The sequence below is a fragment of the Coenobita brevimanus genome, chromosome 59 (genome assembly GCF_032717465.1).
Source record: "Coenobita brevimanus isolate Jiangsu-jjx chromosome 59, ASM3271746v2, whole genome shotgun sequence".
NCBI classification, from domain to species: domain Eukaryota; kingdom Metazoa; phylum Arthropoda; class Malacostraca; order Decapoda; family Coenobitidae; genus Coenobita; species Coenobita brevimanus.
This window is the reverse complement of record NC_137012.1, coordinates 7,129,441-7,148,199: the sequence shown is the minus strand read 5'-3', so window position 1 is coordinate 7,148,199 and position 18,759 is coordinate 7,129,441. Positions and strand designations below refer to the sequence as shown.

Sequence of the window (18,759 nt, the reverse complement as noted above, 5' to 3'; positions counted from 1 at the left end):
ACTACTACTACTACTACTTCTAGTACTACTACTACAACTACTACTACTACTACTACTACTACTACTACTACTGCTACTACTACTACTACTACTTCTACTACTACTACTACTACTAACAACAACAACAACAACAACAACAAAAATAATAATAACAATAACAATAATAATGATAATAATAATGATAATAATAACAACAACAACAGTAATATAATAAGAAAAAAAAATAATAATAACAACAATAATAATAATAATAATAATAATAATAATAATCCATCCACCCATCTTGCAATACAACATTGCCCCTGGAGGAGCGTAGGAGCCCGGGGCTAGGCAAATTGGTCCTGACATTTAAGATGACAGTGACCAGCCTCACTTATCCCTGAGTGGCATTACGTGAGCAATGAACCTCAACCATTCCTTGGATATAAACCTTCACCGGCTGAATCCGACTGGAGTGCCTTAATTGCCCACTAAAACAACAGATGCCATAATCTGGTTATATAGTTACCACCCAGCGTGGTAAATGGTTTCCTGGTGTACAGGAAACCATTTGGCTTGTCACTCAGTGTAGAGTCACCCACAGGCAGAAGAAAAAGGAAAGAATGAAGGAAAAAAAGACGTAAGAGGGAGTGTAAAGTCACCCGCAGGCAGAAGGACGAAGAGTGAAGGAAAGAAAGACATAAGAGGATGGAAGGAAAGAAGGGTGGAGGAGAGGAAACGGCAGACACCCGAGAGCAGTACTACATCCAGTGTGTGGATGGTAATAATAATAATAACAGCAATAACAGTAATAACTAGAATTCTGAAATTGCTGAAATAATATTCAACGAACACATTAAAGATGAAAATACATTTTATCACTAGAGCAATATCAAGAGACATCTGGAATTTTGACATGTGACCTTGAGACTAAGGTCAAGGTCATTTTTACTATGCAAGTCATGTTCACTCATGACCCACTACATTTCGACCGAGTTTGGTCAAAATCAGCCAAATATTTTTCTATTTAGCACTTTCAGGCATGAGGCGGCCATTTTGATTTTCCTCAATATCTCAAAAAAGTATTTCTTGGCTCTCAGTACCAGTACCAGGTGCACTAGTATATGTTGACCACTACATACTAGAAAATTTTCAAAACAATCAATTCACCATTTTATGCTACGCAGGAGAGAAAATTTGAAAAATTAGGTAGAGGCGCTAGTGTGGCGCCAGTGCTAGGCAAAACATTTTTATGCCAAAAGAAGCCTGCAACCAAGATACATCACTTCTGAAAATTTTATGTGGAGGTTTTAATAAAAATGTAGAGGAGGAGAAAGAGGAGAGAGAGGAGGAGGAGAAAGGAGGGCGAGAAGAAAAAGGACGTACAATGTAGAGTAACATTAATGACATCGATAAAAGATTTGTACTCCACGACCACCTCTCTCTCTCTCTCTCTCTCTCTCTCATCGGCCCTTTGATCAATAATGACCGAAGAAGAGAGAGAGAGAGAGAGAGAGAGAGAGAGAGAGAGAGAGAGAGAGGAGTGTTCAGAGGTAGAGAGGAAACCCAAGAGGTGAAACATTAACCAGCATGGGGACTGAAGCTGGCCACGTCACAAGTCATCTACAATTCCACTCTTCCTAATTTTGGATTCAGCTCACAGTCCTAGCCGTTTCCCAGTATATTTTCCTTTTTATCTTGATTTACTTATTTTTTTATTGATATGCTTCACACACAAGAACAGAACTAATAGACATAACTTTAGAAATGGGCCACGTGCTCATTCATTCACCATTCAAGCCAACGGAATCCTGGCATCGCTTTACAAGCCTATCAATATGCACAGTTTTCTATAGATCTTCATAGATATCCTAACTAAAACTTTGCAAAAAAAAAAATCATCAAACTTCTCAATCCAATATAGCTTTTCTTTATTATGATCAAACCAGTGCTCGTCGATTTTATGCAAATTAAGGAAATTTCTTAGTCTGAAAGTATTAATTTCTCCATGGTATATGTCATCTCTCCATTTCGAAAAATTTGCATTAACCTAAAAAAGAAAGTCTGGAAACAGCGAGTATACACTGAAAAGTCATTGGACTGAAAGGGTTAACTTCTATTACTCAGTATTCTTTTTTTTTTTTTTTCTTTTTTTTTACTTTATGCTGCTAATTATAAACGATTCCACTCGGTTTGGACGAGCGCCCGTGTAGCTGGAGATACTGAAGGCTGTTCCTATCTCTGTTGCAGGTAAAAAAAAAGTGCCTCTATAGGTTAGTGAAATCGACAAATGGTAGCAGGCCTAAAGATAACATTAAATTCTTTAAAAGAGCTTCCTTAGCAGATGCCCCAACATACACATATCCAAACACTTCATTCCATTTCACAAACATATCCAAACACTGTACCAATTTTCTTCAAACACTTTATCCATTTCAAGGACGTATTCAAACACTTCACCACTTTTCACAAGCATCCAGGCACTTCACTTTTTTCTACGAACACTTCACTCCTTTTCACAGACATATCCAAATACTCCACCTATTTCACAAACATAAAAATGCACCACCCCTTTCCAAACACATATCCAATCTCTTTAACAAATATAGTCAAACACAATCACTTTTCCCAAACAACCAAACACTTAATCATTTCACAAACACATGCTCAAAGACTTCAGGTTTCCCAAACACGTATCCAAACACTTCACCCGTTTTCACAAATATATCCAAACACTTTACCAGTTTCCATAAGCAAATTGAAACACTTCACCCGTTTCCATAAACACTACTCCTTTCATAGACACATTAAACCCTTCACTACTTTTCACAAACATATGTCCAAACACTTTACCCATTTTCACAAACCTGTATCCAAACACTTCACCACTTTTCACACATATCCAAACACCTCACCACCATCTCATACGAGGCTGCCTCTGACACTTCAAAACACTTCGGTGAAAAAGATATCATGTTTTAGTTTGTGAAGTGTTAGGCAGGGCTAGTACTTGTTTTCTATTTGTATATGTATGCATTTACGTAGGTCTGGCTAGGTTAGGCAAGATTAGTTAGTTAGTTAGTTAGTTAGTTAGATAGGTGTGGTTTGGAATAGGTCGGTTAGATCTGGTTATATTCTGTTGGGTTTGACTAGATTCTAGGGTATGTTAGGTTAGGTTCGGTTAGGACAAACAGATTACTTTAGATTAGTTTAATCTAGAGTAAGTACGGTTAAATTAGATTATGGTTGGTTAGCTTACGTCAGATTAGTCTTTTTACTGCGTAGGTACATTATTACCGTGATTCATGCAAGCACTAAACAATTTAAGTTAGGGGACATATCTTGCAGGGGAGGGGTAATGACTATAGCTAACCCCTCCAGCTCAAAACATATACTCTAGATCAGCGTTTCTTAACTTTTTCCGACCTCAGTACCCCCCTTGTAATAAGGTCTCAGTCCAGCACCCCTCTACATCTGGTTACTGGGACTGCAGTTGATACACTACTGCAGGGTTAAAGTGAAGTACTGCCTGACAGTTTATTTTATTCTGTCTCAAAAAAAAAAAAAAAAAGTCAAGGATGCCAATACTAAGCAAATCCAGTAAGAAAAAATATAATGCAGCATTTTCCAGCACCCCCTAAAATTGATTTCAGCACCCCCTGGGGGTGCAACCACCCCAGGTTAAGAAACGCTGCTCTAGATGGATCAAATTGTCCAGAGGTAGCGATAACAGCAGTAAAAATGCGTCACTCGATTGAAGGGATTGTGATCTGAGGGTTGGGTTAGGAGAATTTATGATGTGTTAAAGTTAGGTTTGGTTACATATGGGCTAAGATTAAGTTAGATTAGGTTATTCTGTGTTAAAATTAGGTTACATTTAGGGTTAGGTTGGGTTAAACTGGGTTGCGTTAAAGATTTGTTAGGTTACATTTCAGGCTAGATTAAGTTGCTGTTAATTATGCTGTGTTAGAGTTTTGTTACATTTAGGGCTGGACTGGATTATGCCCTATTAAGGTTTGGTTAGGTCACATTTAAAGTTATATTAGGTTATGCTGTGTTAACCCCAGGATAAAGAAGAGTAGGCCACGGGCTGCATAATCAGTGAGTAATATGCTTGTAAGTTAATGAGCCTGCCTACATTATCTCCACTAGTTACTGTAATATCTCAATGTTACCTTACAGTTTATCTCCCTGATATCTATTATTAGACAGACTGTATGAGTTACCAACAACAGTTTTGAAATACTTATCATTAACAGAAATCTAATGCTAATAGCTGATATGCTTGTGTGTGTGTGTGTGTGTGTGTGTGTGTGTGTGTGTGTGTGTGTGTGTGTGTGTGTGTGTGTGTGTGTGTGTGTGTGTGTGTGTGTGTGTGTGTGTGTGTGTGTGTGTGTGTGCCTGGATGCAATGGGCAGAGCTTAAGAGAATGAAGGCACCAGTATCGGTGCCTCCCATTTGCTGATCAAATAGTGGGAGGAGCCAAGGGAAGTGACGTCACGGATACCTGTTCATCCCATAAGTTGTTTAGGATAATGGAGAAAGCTTAGGGGAATTCCGGAGACTGGCTTCTGTTGCTATCGTTAAGGAAGAGATTTTACCGAGCTGAGATGAGTGCCAGAGCTGGGCTTGTGTTGCTAGTACACTGCTAAGGAAGAGATGATAGCAATTTTTCTTGGATAATCAACCCCAATCAAATTTAAACCAACGCAACACTAACCAACCTAACACAACAATCTAATTTAACTTGGCATACCTCAACTCAAATACACTCTGATTTACTCCAACCTAATCCAGCCCTGTGAGAAATGGCTCTATATTCTGATTCCCATTAGTGTCCGTCCACGCATACTTAAAATGTTTCGGTGACAGCAAAGGTCGCTACCCACCTGGTAACATAGTACTGGTCAGTTGTACCGTCAGCCCTCCTCCCTCCTTTCTCCTTCTCTTCTATGAACATCAGAAGCCTTCGTTATTAGCCTGGACGGAGTGAAATGGATACACAGACGAAACAGATGCTGTCGAGGGGAAAAAATAGCCACCTGTTTCAGAGTCCCCCCCCTCTCTCTTTCTGTGTGTGTGTGTGTGTGTGTGTGTGTGTGTGTGTGTGTGTGTGTGTGTGTGTGTGTGTGTGTGTGTGTGTGTCTGGACGTAGGAATGGATATATTGTACTTTCCTCCGATAAGCCTCTTTAAAGTTTCTTTACCAGCAGCGATAGCGATGCTGTTATTGTTTTCAGAGTGTCTTTCTGTCTGTGTGTGTGTCCCTGTGCCTTTTGCACGATAACGTCGAAACCGCTCAAGATATCATAAAATTTTACGGGTGTGGGGTAAGGATGAAAATCTCGGACGAATTGGTAACTGATGAAAATAGGTCAAGGTCAAGGCCATATTCCAAGCCGCAAAAGATATGTATCGGCACGCAGCTGGTGTGACTCTCCTCTTGAGGGGGTCTCTAGTTTATCCGTCTTTCAATTCTTCTTTTCTCCTTTCCTTCCTCCTTCCCTTCTTTTCTTATATCTTCCCCTTTGAAGGAAATAACATTCTGCTTAACCCCTTGAAATCTATGACGTATTTTTCATTCAATTTTTAGTAACACAAGACTATTTTGGGTTAACATGAGGTCAACTTTTATTAATGAAGAAGTGTATTTGGGTTGAGGCCAACGGTCATACCACGTTGAGTACACCGCTTCCCGTTCGATCAGCGAAGTTAAGCAACGTTGGGTCTGGTTAGTACTTGGATGGGTGACCGCCTGGGAACACCAGATGCTGTTGGCATCCCTACATGTCAAGTGGGGTTGGTGGAGGATTAGTGCCCCTCCCTGTAAAACAATTAACTCTGAGCCCTTGGCCACCCCGTCTGGGATACATGGCGTCTGGCAATGAATGAATGTATTTGGGTTGTATCTCACACCCCTCAAAAACACTCCCATGTCAAAAAATAATCATCTGGCATTGGCAAGAATAACAGTAGGTCCTCGGATTGAATGTGTTGAGAGAGAGAGAGAGTGCGTGTGTGTGTACTACAATCAATCTCAAGTAAAAAACAAGCCACGAGGTGTCCACTGCCCCCGAACACATGGCAGTCTGGAACATGATGACAGAACAAGATGAAGTAAATAAATAAATAATGAAATAAATAAGTAAATAAAGAAACAAAGGCGTCGAAAATTAAATAAAACACCCATATTCAATTATAAATAACTAAATACATTAATAAGTAAAATAGATGAATATGTATATATATTTTTTTTGGCCCATACACACCATTGTAGCTTCACCCATGCTGCGTCAGTGATTACTTGCTGGTCCAATCGTGACCGCTTCATCACTGGCCTGTTTGATCCAGCACGTCCTCCATCAACACCACGCTGTTCCAATCAACCCATTGTTCTCTGTGTACCAAACTAGTACCCTCTGGTTTTCCCATACACAATTCATCTCTCTCTCTCTCTCTCTATTTACCCCTACGAGGCTGCGTTCATTTTCTAGTGTCTGCCTTAATAATTCATCCTTGCCCCTTGGCCCTCTGTCACAGAAAAGGTGGATGATGCGTAGAATATACCGGTATTACTGACGGTTGAGAGAGAGAGAGAGAGAGAGTCAAGGTAGGAAATGTTTCAACCCTTATGAAACGTGTTCTACCAGTATCATATTTCTAACAGTTTCCTAGGCTTTCTTTTACTTTATACTCTTGATATTTGATAAGCAATTAAAATTTAAACTCTTCCTCCAAATCCCCCTCACCCTTCTCCATAGGATTCGAATCTCTCTCTCTCTCTCTCTCTCTCTCTCTCTCTCTCTCTCTCTCTCTCTCTCTCTCTCTCTCTCTCTCCCAAACGATTTTCAGTTAACCAAGCTCTTCTCTGCGCCACCCTAACTGAACTCGCGTCCTTACACACATCAGATTGCTACTCTAACCACCTAACCATCAATTTTCGTGGATTGTTTGGCCTATGAGACGAACCAAGAATTTCGAGGGCTGGAGTGAAGAGCGGATTGATATATAAAGTACTTCACCAGGAACTCTGATGGTTCTCTTGGTCGAGGCTTTTTTACCATTAGTGTAGGTCTAGTTATTTGTCTCTTAGGATTTAGTATAGGTTAGCGATTTGTCTATTAGGTGATTAGTTTTAGGGTCTTGACATTAGGCATTTTAGTTTATAAGTAATATAAGGTTAAAAAAAATAAAAAAATAAAAAAAATAATAAAAATAAAATTACAAAAAAATAATAAAATAAAAATTATTATATATATATATATGTACGTGTGCATGAAAGTGTGTATGTTCATATGCATGGATGTGTGTGTATGTATGTATGTATGTATGTATATATATATGTTCATATATATATGTATATATGTGTAAATGTATATACATGTATATATTTTGCCTTAATGACCAGAGGCTACGGCCTCAATGGTCGATAGGCAAAAAAAAAAAAAAAAAAAAAAAAAAAAAAAAAAACTGATGGTAGTTCTCCTGCTTATGGGAATTGGTACTGATATTTCTGAAGTCTTCTTACCGTATGTTTATGTAGGAATTTCGGTGATGATGGTGATGATGATGATGATGATGATAATGATGGCGATGATGATGGTGATAAAGTTAATGATAATAATGATGATAGTCACTGACAGAGGTGATGTTGATGATGGTGATAAGTAATGATAATAATGATGACAGTGGCTGAAAGGGGTGATGATGATGTTGATGATGATGACGATAAAAAGGTAAGGATGATGGTGAAGATGCTGACAAAGGAAATAATGATGATGATGATGATGATGGTGGTGGTGGTGGTGATGGTGGTCGAGTTGCAGACAAAAAAATTTATAGTGATGATAAAGATGATGATGATGATGGCAAAGGTAATGCTGATGATAACGATGATGATGATGATGGCAAAGGTAATGCTGATAATAATGTTGATGCTGCTGCTGCTGCTGATGATGATGATGATAATAATGATGATGATAATAGCCACTCGATGATTTAGGTCAGGAAAGACCTTCCCGGTTAAGGGATTAGCAGGAAGCTCCATTAACTCTCTCTCTCTCTCTCTCTCTCTCTCTCTCTCTCTCTCTTTCTCTCTCTCTCTCTCTCTCTCAGCCATCTCGGAATGCTAATTAAAATTCGTCTCTCACCTACCTGGCAATTTGCAGGTGACAAACAGGAGATAGAGAGAGAGAGAGAGAGAGAGAGAGAACCAAAAATCTCGTCATTCACCGCCTATATCAAACGAAGTGAGAGATCAAGCACCAAAAAAAAAAAAAAAATACTCTTCATTGGCACTCCTTTAATCAGGAAAGATGGTCCTCGAAGAAAGTTTCTCTCTTCACCTTAACTTGACCCAGATTATGGTCCTTTTGCAGGTTATTTTATGTAGGTCTGGGGAAGGCGGTGGCTGAGTCTGTAGAGAGGTGGCCTGCAGTCCTAACGGAGCCAGGTTTTAATGCCGGCTTCGGCAGGGAACAGTCTAAGGATTTCAGTTTCTTAAAGCGGACTTTGCTCATCTACCAGAAGACCCGCCGACTTGTTGTAAAAATACCCCCGCTAATACTAACACACAAGTCCTGTATGAGACAGCCCTGGAATTTATTCAATATGGACGGTAGGCGTTAGCGTCGAAATGGTGACATGTGGAGGCGTATGGTATGTAGGAGGCCTACCAGGGCTTGGGAACGGGCTGTGAAGCCTATGCCCAGAGTCGGACACATAATAAACAGTTCAGTAAATAGAACAAAATAATAGTACTCCTCTACAACCTTTCCATAGCACCTCTTCGTGACTGGCATCAAATTTTAGCTTTAATCTATTCAAACTGAGCATTCAAGATGAAAAGTCTGAAGAGAACAATTTTTGACCAAGTAAATGTGAAGAGAGAGGGAGAGAGAGAGAGAGAGAGAGAGAGAGAGAGAGAGAGTGTGTGTGTGTGTGTGTGTGTGTGTGTGTGTGTGTGTGTGTGTGTGTGTGGTGCCGGTAATGTAGTCAGCCGGTGGATCTGCCTGGTTTTACAAACGTCCCCCAGATTTTTCCTTATCCCCTGAAAATAGGATGGTTGACTGCAGGGGTGGGCATCTAGTCTGCAGTCCACCTGACTCACCCTGATATGAACCGAGAATTTGTACTACAACAATAACAACAACAACAACAACAACAACTACTACTACTACTACTACTACTACTACTACTACTACTACTACTACTAATAATAATAATAATAATAATAATAATACTAATACCACCACCACCACCATCATTACTACTGCTGCTATTGCTATTGCTGCCACCATTACCGCAACTACTACTACTACTACTACGACTACTACTATTGCTTCTATTACTGAATACCATCGTACCATAAGCGTACTCATCTGTAAATGGCTGGACCCCACCTCGCCACGGCAGGTCTAAAAGATGTTTGTCAGTCATGTAATTAATGGCGTTCTTGCTGCTGGATCCATTAAACAGAAAAAAGTCCTAATTACGTGACGGCCACACACCTTTTAGACCTGCCCTGGCGAGGTGGGTTCGAGCGCCACAGAGATGAAGGTGCTTTACGGTACCATGTTACTGAGTCTACCTGTAATATGGTCTCTTCTTTTTTTTCTTCTTCTTCTTCTACTACTACTACTACTACTACTACTACTACTACTACTACTACTACTACTACAACTACTACTACTACAACTACTACTACTACTACTACTACTACATTCTGTTTTGCTCCAGTTGTTGTAAGACGAAGACATTCAGTTTGGTGGAGTCGTAGTTTGTCTCTTAGTCACGATAGTTCTTCACTGAACTATTGTCTGGTAGTGGGGAGAAAATATTATCGATTTCGTCTGTCACTTATTGATATGGAATTATCTATAGGAGCGACTCGGTCAGCCAGTCACACCTTAAGGACAGTCACTTGTGTGGTGTTTCAGTCTATACTACGTTTACGCCAACTTGCTCTAATACTGCCATCTCTCTGTCTTGAATATTGGGTTGTAACAAGAGATTTACACTAGAATATTACGCTAGTCACGAGCAAGTGCTGTGGAAAGAATGTACAGTCGCAACTTTGTCATTTCCAGTCACTGAAGTGCGTGATATAGGTTACAAAAAGAAGGAACTCTAGGAAAAGTTATGGTGAAGGAGGAATAGTAACGAAGAAGTGCTATGGAAGACAAGTGCTCCATCTTACCGACATCCATTAGGCGATTTTCTTTAGCGAAGCCCCGTATGGTCCCGCATCTCTGTAGGCCTTTAATACTTGTTCCAATATACTCCACAATGTTCTTCTTTTTTTTTTTTTGTTAATTTGTGCAATTTGAGTCAATGCACAAAATTTAATAAAAATATTTTCCTATTTGCGTTCACTACCAGATATCTTACTGTTTTCGTTCTCTCTCTCTCTCTCTCTCTCTCTCTCTCTCTCTCTCTCTCTCTCTCTCTCTCTCTCTCTCTCTCTCTCTCTCTCTCTCTCTCTCTCTCTCTCTCATCCTAAGCTCTTTCTTCTCATTTTGCCTTTTCCATTCTTCCTTCCTCCTCCTCTTCCTCTTCCTCTTCTTCCTCCTGTGTTGCTTCCTCATCTCTCTTCAGACCTTATCCTATCTCGCTGTAATAATACCTTTCAATTTCATACTCCAATTTTGAAAGGAAATTTATATGGCTTTCAATCCTAAACCCCGTCTCTGATCTCTCTCTCTCTCTCTCTCTCTCTCTCTCTCAGTTCTGACAGGAAATTTATACGGCTTTCTTCATAAACCTCGTCTCTGATCATCTCTCTCTCTCTCTCTCTCTCTCTCTCTCTCTCTCTCAACTTAAATAAAATGGTCTAGAGAGAGAAAAAAAATTGGTGAAAATGCTGGTCATACCCAAATTTCAATATTGATTCCAAATATACTCTTTTTACTTCCTCTTGGTCTAAAAATGCCATCTCTCCAACTTGAATGCCTAGTTGTAACAAAAGATTATCTCTAGAATTAGATGCTAGTCATGAAGTAGTGCTATGGAAAAGGTATACAGACCTCGTATTGTCTGTCTGCCACTGAGCTACTTGAAATAAACCGCAAAAGGACGAAAATATGGGCCAAGTTCGAGTAGAAACTGTACATAATATGGTGCTAGTCACTAAGAAGTGCCGTGGAAACGATGTACAGTCATGACTAGAGATTAAAACTACAATATGGTGTTCAGCCATAACAAGAGATTAGTACTAGAATATGGCGCTACGGCCATAACCAGAGATTGATACTAAAATATGATATTAATCACGAAGAAGTGCTTATTGCAAAAGGATAAAAGTTCCAGCCAAGTCAAAGTGAATGAAGTATACCTGACAGTAAATAACGTGGTACAACGGTTTGTCTCTGAAGCTACTTATGTTATGCATATCTATTTATAGCCAGACGGGCCAGTCCCGTAAGGGGTGGCCACAAACAAATGGCCTCCATGTTGCCCTGTTCCCTGCCATTCCGATGGCCTCCCCACAGCTTACACTTCCCTCTCTCACATATCTGTCCACTCCATCCCTCCAACTCATCCTCGGTCTCCCCCTCCCTCTTCCCCCCCCCCCTTTCCATTTCACTCAAATACACTCTCTTTGGTCTCTCACTCTCCATCCTCTTCACATGGCCAAACCACCCCAGTGTATCGCTCCTAACGCTTTCTATCACATCCACGTCCACAGCACAACGCTCCTTCACTTCCTCATTTGTCAGTCTGTCTCTCCATGCAATTCCACATGCTCCTGTCAAATAACTCCATTCCACAGCTCTCACTCTTGACTTGTGTCCTTCCAAAAAGGTCCAAGTTTCGCTTCCATCCGTCCAGACTACTAGCATGCAACAACTGTTTTACTTCCATGCCCACTTCTCTATTTCCTACCACTGCTTTCAATGAACCAACAAGTATTTCCTACCACTGCTTTCAATGAACCAACAACCTTTCTTCCCTGTTATACCTTTTCAAGCACTGAATCATCTAGATTTCCATTCTCATTCAACACACTACCCAAGTACTTACATGCACTCACTTTTATAAGTTCCTCATCATCCAGCCTCACTGTGCATTCATTCTTCACTTCATTCGAAGACCACAACTTTACTCTTCCCTACATTCACTTTTAGATTCTGTTTCTTACATATTCTCCCAGGCTCATTCACCAAGCCTTGCAGTTCCCTTTCGTCGTCACTTAACAATACATTATCTTCTGCAAACATCAGAACAGGAAGTTTCGAAACTCTTCCCACTCTCATTATGGTCGCTGCAACATCCACTGCCCTACCTTGTTTCTCATTTTTTACCTCATCCATGTACAAATTGAACTACTGTACTATGGAGACATGACTCATCCCCTTTTCAGTCCAACATTCTGATAGAAAATTTCACTCAGTTCACCATCCTCACGCACTGTAGCCTCAGCGCCCTCATACATTCACCTTCCTCCCAGGCCAAACTGCACATTTTCTAAATCCAATTATCCATTTTAGTACCACCTCTCCCCTGTACTTCAGCATTTCACCACACACTCCACGAATTCGTAGGGTTTTCCCCATTTTGGCTTTCATCATTGCCTCCATTACTTCCTTCTACTGACCTTTTCCTCTCTTCCCAGTTCTCTCCTTCTCCCAGCCATTCCTCAGCCACTTATTTTCGCGTTACTTTTCTCCTCTATGTTAAACAATTCCTCAAAGTGTTCTCTCCATCTGCTCACTTTTTCTCCCTTCTCCACCAGCAATCGGCCATTTTCATCTTTCATTCCCGTACTACCTTCTTTATCATCCTGTCCTAATCTCTTACCTCCTTCCAGAACTTTTTCTTAACATTCCATCCACTTTATATTCAAATTCCTTTCAAGCTTCTCATCCACTCTCTTCTTACTCGCTTTCACCAATATTTTCACCTCTCTCCTCTTCTCAACAAAAAACTCTATTCAGTCTCTCAACTCCTTCCATGCATCTGCTTCCCATACACTCACTATATGCTTTCATGTTTTGCGCCACCGTTTGTCTCGCCTCTTTATTTCGCCATGCTGTTCCTTGCACCCCCATTTATCTTCTCTTCACCCGACACACCATCTCAAATGCTGCACAGATTTTTTCTTTGAATACCTTACACACCCTTTCCACCTCTCCCATCTGCTCCAGATCATATTTACCCAATCGCTCCTCCACTTCTCTCTAATATTCTGCCCATTATTCATCCTCCTGCAACCTTTCTACCCTCTCTGTATTATGCTCCCCCAAATTACCATATATATACATCAGCTGCAAGAATAAGGTACAAAAAAAAATATCCAAACATCCCTGTTCCATGTACTATGATTCTTTGTGCTTAGTCCTGTCACCTTCATGGAGTTTCCTGATCACTACAACCATCATCACCATCATCATCATCATCATCATCATCAGCAGCAGCAGCAGCAGCAGCAGCACGTTACCATAACCATCACCATCATAACCATTATTAGTATTATCTTTTTTTATCACTATTACTATTAATATCATTATTATTATTATTATTATTATTATTAGTAGTAGTAGTAGTAGTAGTAGTAGTAGTATCATCATCATCATTATATTCACTATTACCATCACCTTCACTATCATCACCATCACCACCATCACCACCATTACCATCGCCATTATTATTATTATTATTATTATTATTATTATTATTATTATTACCGGACAGCTATATTCCTCCTGGGACAGAATTTTCTAGCTTGAGAAATTAGCTATACCCTTACTTACTGTATCTACTGATTTTGATGTTTTCTCCAGAATTCAATAAAAAAAGCTGAGAATGACAAAAATCAACCCAGTAAATATTTGGCCGTCTTGCCTGGGTTAAGAACTCTGTATTACCCTCTAAACGGCTCTAGACGATTTTATTTACATACGGGAAGTCGTACAGGTTAATACCACTCTTCCCTCTCACTTTTCCTGCGGCTTCGGGTGTTTGGTGGGAGGAGGGGACACTTCTTGTTTTTCTGTCCTTATCTGCTACCCGTAAAGGTATAAGAGTAGTTTCATTCTGGATAGTAACTTTGAATTACTAGTTGATCTCTTGTTAATTCCTTTCCTTTATATTCTTTAGTACTCCCTTGCATTTCAAATTATGGAAGAATTGTTCTGGAATTTAGTGCTGAAGCGTCCGTCCTAGATTTCCTAAAACGTTTATTCCATAGCTCTACAGTATATCAAATCCGTGGGGTCTCTCTCTCTCTCTCTCTCTCTCTCTCTCTCTCCAGTATTAAATAAAGCAATGGGTATAATGACAGTATCTGGAGCCCAGCTAGAATATTCTAAGGGTGGGAAAAGATATCGACGGAGAGAAGTTGGGAGGACACAGTCTGAATTTAAAAGTCTGTCCCCCGCTATCTCTCTCTCTCTCTCTCTCTCTCTCTCAGGTAAAGTACAGGACAACACGGTATCCCTCCTGTGCTGTGGTGGAATACTAGAATATTATTCTCGAATATTACCCTCTGACTAGAATCTCACGTCCTATGAATATTTTTAGAGAATATTCGATTCCTGGCCTGACCATTCTAGTAAGGCCTTAGACTAGTGGTTTATTTACCGGCGTCCATCGAAGGGGATGTGTGTGTGTGTATGTGTGTGTGTGTGTGTGTGTGTGTGTGTGTGTGTGTGTGTGTGTGTGTGTGTGTGTGTGTGTGTGTACATTCATACATATTTTTCCTGAGACTATACACATAAATACGCGCAAAAGTGCATTAATTCACACACTTATATAAATGCTAAGCTTGCAGTGCGTGTGGAATGCGAACTAAGTGAATTTTTCTATTTGAAGGTTGGATTGAAAAAGGGATGTGTCATGTCTCCATGGTTGTTCAATCTGTATATGGATGGGGATATAAAAGAGATACAAGGTAGGGCAGTGGATGTTGGAGCGGCCCTAGTGCGAGAGGGCAGTGTTTGGAAATTGTCTTTACTGTTGTTGGCAGATGATACTGTGTTGTTAGTGAAGACGAAGAGGAGCTGCAAGGCTTGGTGGATGAGTTTGAGAGAGTTTGTAAGACGCGGAATCTAAAGGTGAATGTAAGGAAGAGTAAAGTTATGATCGAGAGAAGTGAAGTCAGTGAATGTATAGTGAGGTTGGATGATGAGGAAATTGAAAATATTAGTGCGTTTAAGTACTTGGGGAGTGTGATGAGGAAGGATGGAATTTTGGAGGGTGAAGTGATTGAAAGGGTACAACAAGGAAGAAAGGTTGCTGATTCTTGGAAAGCAGTGATACTGTAAGAAACAGGGATGTGAGCATGGAAGTGAAAAGTTACTGCATGACAGTATTGTGATACCAACTCTAACGTATGGAAGCGGAGCTTGGACCTTGTTAGAGGGACAAAAGTCAAGAGTAAGAGCAGTGGAAATAAGCTATTTGAGGGGAGCATGTGGAGTCACATGGAGAGACAGACTGACGAATGAGGAAGTGAAGGAGCGTTGTGGTGTGGATGTGGATGTGATACGAAGCGTTAGGAAAAACACAATGAGGTGCTTTGGCCATGTATGTGAGTGAGGTGGAGGGAAGGAGAGGGAGGGGGAGGCCAAGGATGAGATGGAGGGATGGAGTGGATTGGTATATGAGAGACGGGGGTGTGAACTGGGAGCAGGGCAGTGAAATGGCGGGGGACAGGGTGACATGGAGGATATTATTTTGTTTGTGGTCACCCCTTACGAGATTAAGGCGTCTGGCAACAGATAGGTAGACAGGTATTCGCACGCACGTATAAACAGTCGATAGAAATCCTAATATTTGTTCATAATTGTTAAAATAAAAGGACCAGGTCTATTATTGCATGAGTTGCTACACGCGTGAAGAAGAATGAGCATGCTGGATGCTCTGAATTTTGGTTGTGGTGGTGGGGCGGTAGGGGGCAGAAAGTAGCGGTAACGGGAGGTTGTTCAGTAGTTTCACTCCAAAAGCCTTGACGTTTGACAAGTGGATGTTTCATATTTTGGTGGCTGGTGAGTTGAAGGGTGCAGACGGCATCATCATGACTGGTGTAGGCAAGGCTGGGGAATATTTCAGAGGCTGACTTCTGAGCTTTAGTAATGTATGCTGTTGAATGATGAACAGACTAGCTGACCAAACAGGTGAGGCGTAGGTAAGCCTGGGAAGCATGAATACTTTGTAGATAGTACGTAATTCTTCCATAGGCAGGCTCAGGGACATCAGTCTGCGTAACATGTTGAAAAGGTAAAAGGCTGAATTTGTGATGAAGCTCCTATGTTCGTTCCAGCAAGTTTTTGTTTCGAGGACGACTCCCAAGAACCTGGTGTGATTTGTCCAGTGTGTGTTCACCTGCCCTGATGCTGGGAGGCTGTACAGGGATTGTGCTTTGTTTGTATCCGGGTGAGTAGGGTGTTAACGGTGTCCTAGTGATTGTTAAAGTTTGACTGGACGTGGTTGATGGTTGAAGGAAAAGTGGAATCACCAACATACTTCTACCTCTGCTGCGTGTCGGTGAGATAGCTATCGATCCGAGTGAGAAAGATGAGAGGTTCCACAGGAGAGAGGCGGGAAGCTGGAGATTGCTCCCTGAAGTTGAACTGCATGGTGTCAGTTACACAGGAAATTGGTGACACAGGGAATTATCCATTTGCTGGGTCTGAAACATATCAGTTTGCTGATCATAGTGGTACGATCAACGAGGAGTGAACTCTATGAATGTGGTGATCACAGATGTTTTCCTTTTTTCCAAGGTTTTTATAGACAAATTCTCAAAAGCTAATTAGGCAATGTGTTGTGGAGGATAAATTAATACAGTGGTCCCCAACTTCTGTAAGTCAAATTTGGGTGCAAGATCACAGCAGGTCCATTCACAACGAAGCTTTTACACAGGAGGCTGTGCAAAAGAGTAACGGTTATGGGCCCCAAATCGTTGAAGTTGGCTGGGCTGGTGGTTCCGGGGATTGTGGACAAATATACCGTCATCCATTATGAAGGGCTCGTTGACTGCTGGAGAGGTGCATTCATTAGGGAGCATAGTGGTTTTGATAGTCATGTGGCAAAATCCTTGATTAATGGCATTCGTCAGTCGACTGGAAATACTGATCCATGAGGCTGATGGCTCTCAGTTTGTGGTAATGTGTGTGCTCTTGAATAAATAGGTTGAATGAGCCTGGGGGAGCTGCCGGCAAAAGAAAGCAAACTGCTTTTTGATCTCCTCAGCTGCCTCTTGTTGGTTGGGGGGATGAGCCACACAGGGAAGTGAGCTATTGTGATTGTTCAAACCACACAGCTCCTTCACTTTCCCAGACCATTTACTGATATTTGTTTTCTTAAGAATTTGTTTTTTTTTTTTTGATAATTTGTTTTGTCCCTCAGGCATTTGTAGAAGGCATTGTCTTTAGAAAGGAAAGTTTGGTTACACTGTTCAATCAATCTTTTGACTTTGTCTGTCATCCAGAGTAAGACTGTTGAGTGTGTTGTGATGTTGTTTGTTTCCTGAAAAAAGTGGTGATAGGCAGCTGTGAGTGATGACTAGCAGTTTTTCCATCTCGTGGAAACATTGTCGAGGGAAAAGAAGTTCACCCATGGCTAGCTGATTACCCAATGACCAAGCTGCTGTTGAACCGAGGTTTGTTCTGAGTAGCTGATATGTTCGCGGGGTATATATGTTGTTTGTGGGACACTGTACTCGTATGCAGTGGAGACCACAAGACCGAATAGTGCCTACTGTGTCCTCACAGGGTCGCTACCTGAGGTGGTGAGTAGTGGTAGCTCAGGTCAACCAAAATTAAATCCAGTTTGCTGTTTTCAGATTTTTTTTTTTTTTTTTTTATGTGACCGACTCCGGGCGTAGGCTTCACAGCCTGCTTTCGAGGCCCAGTAGTCCTCCTACGTACTGCACAGCTTCACATGAAATCGGCGATCTGTGAAAGATGAGACTTGTTCTGGAGATGGTGGTGTCGATTTCGTTAAACTCTACATACTGTAGTACCAACACAGAACTACGGTAACATGGCCTCAACCTATCAGCAGTATGAGTGAGATGCTGTAGCAGATGGCCCTCGGTGGAGAAACGAGGGGTGTGGTAAACTACACAGCAAATAACTGCAGCAACATAGCGTGGATGGTGGGCTGAAACGACAAGTATCCACAGTCTCCACTCCCTCAGGGGTGCCAACATCAAGTGGGAAAGGCTGAGTTTGCTGTGGCAGGACATCATTACTCCTCCACGTTTCTCAGTAAGAGGTTTGTGGAATAACTCGCAGACTTAAATTTGTTTAAGGTCAGGTTTGATATGCTAGGGCTCTGTAACAAGGACAGTGTACGGTTTGATGGTAGTTACCGTATAGTATTACTGAGGCCAATTCGTCCATATAATTAGTTAACGAGGATGCACTGGAGACGGAAAGTTTGGGTAGATTAACCATAGCTGAGGAACTTCCAAATACTGGTAGGGTTTAGTGACAGGGAGTTTCAGTTGTATGTTGGTAGTATGCACTGCAGGTATTTTCCTGCCTCGTTTACACACACGGGTTCGAATCAGACTCAGCAAATTCAAGATCTGCATTACATTTGATGGCGGATATCCATAATCTCTGCTTAGGAAACAGCTTTCGTAAGGTAGTGTGAACATAAATACTGTCACACTTATATTTTCTGCAATAATGTCACTGGCACAGTCGTAAAAAAAGGTGATAAACACAGACCGGCGCTGGTCTTTGGGTCGTTCCGGTATTTTCTGTGTAGTTCATTCTGTCACACTCATGAGGATTAGTACTATCGCTCATTCACCTTAACTTGGCCCACT

The 18,759-nt window shown here is 41.1% G+C and overlaps 1 non-coding gene across 1 annotated transcript; it reads left to right on the top strand.

Moving 5' to 3' along the window:
• The first annotated feature begins 5,639 nt into the window (after nucleotides 1-5,639).
• Nucleotides 5,640-5,758, top strand: LOC145403000 (5S ribosomal RNA). The gene has a single exon (XR_013897918.1). It is a non-coding gene; the product is annotated as a 5S ribosomal RNA (ribosomal RNA).
• The last annotated feature ends 13,001 nt before the right edge of the window (nucleotides 5,759-18,759 follow it).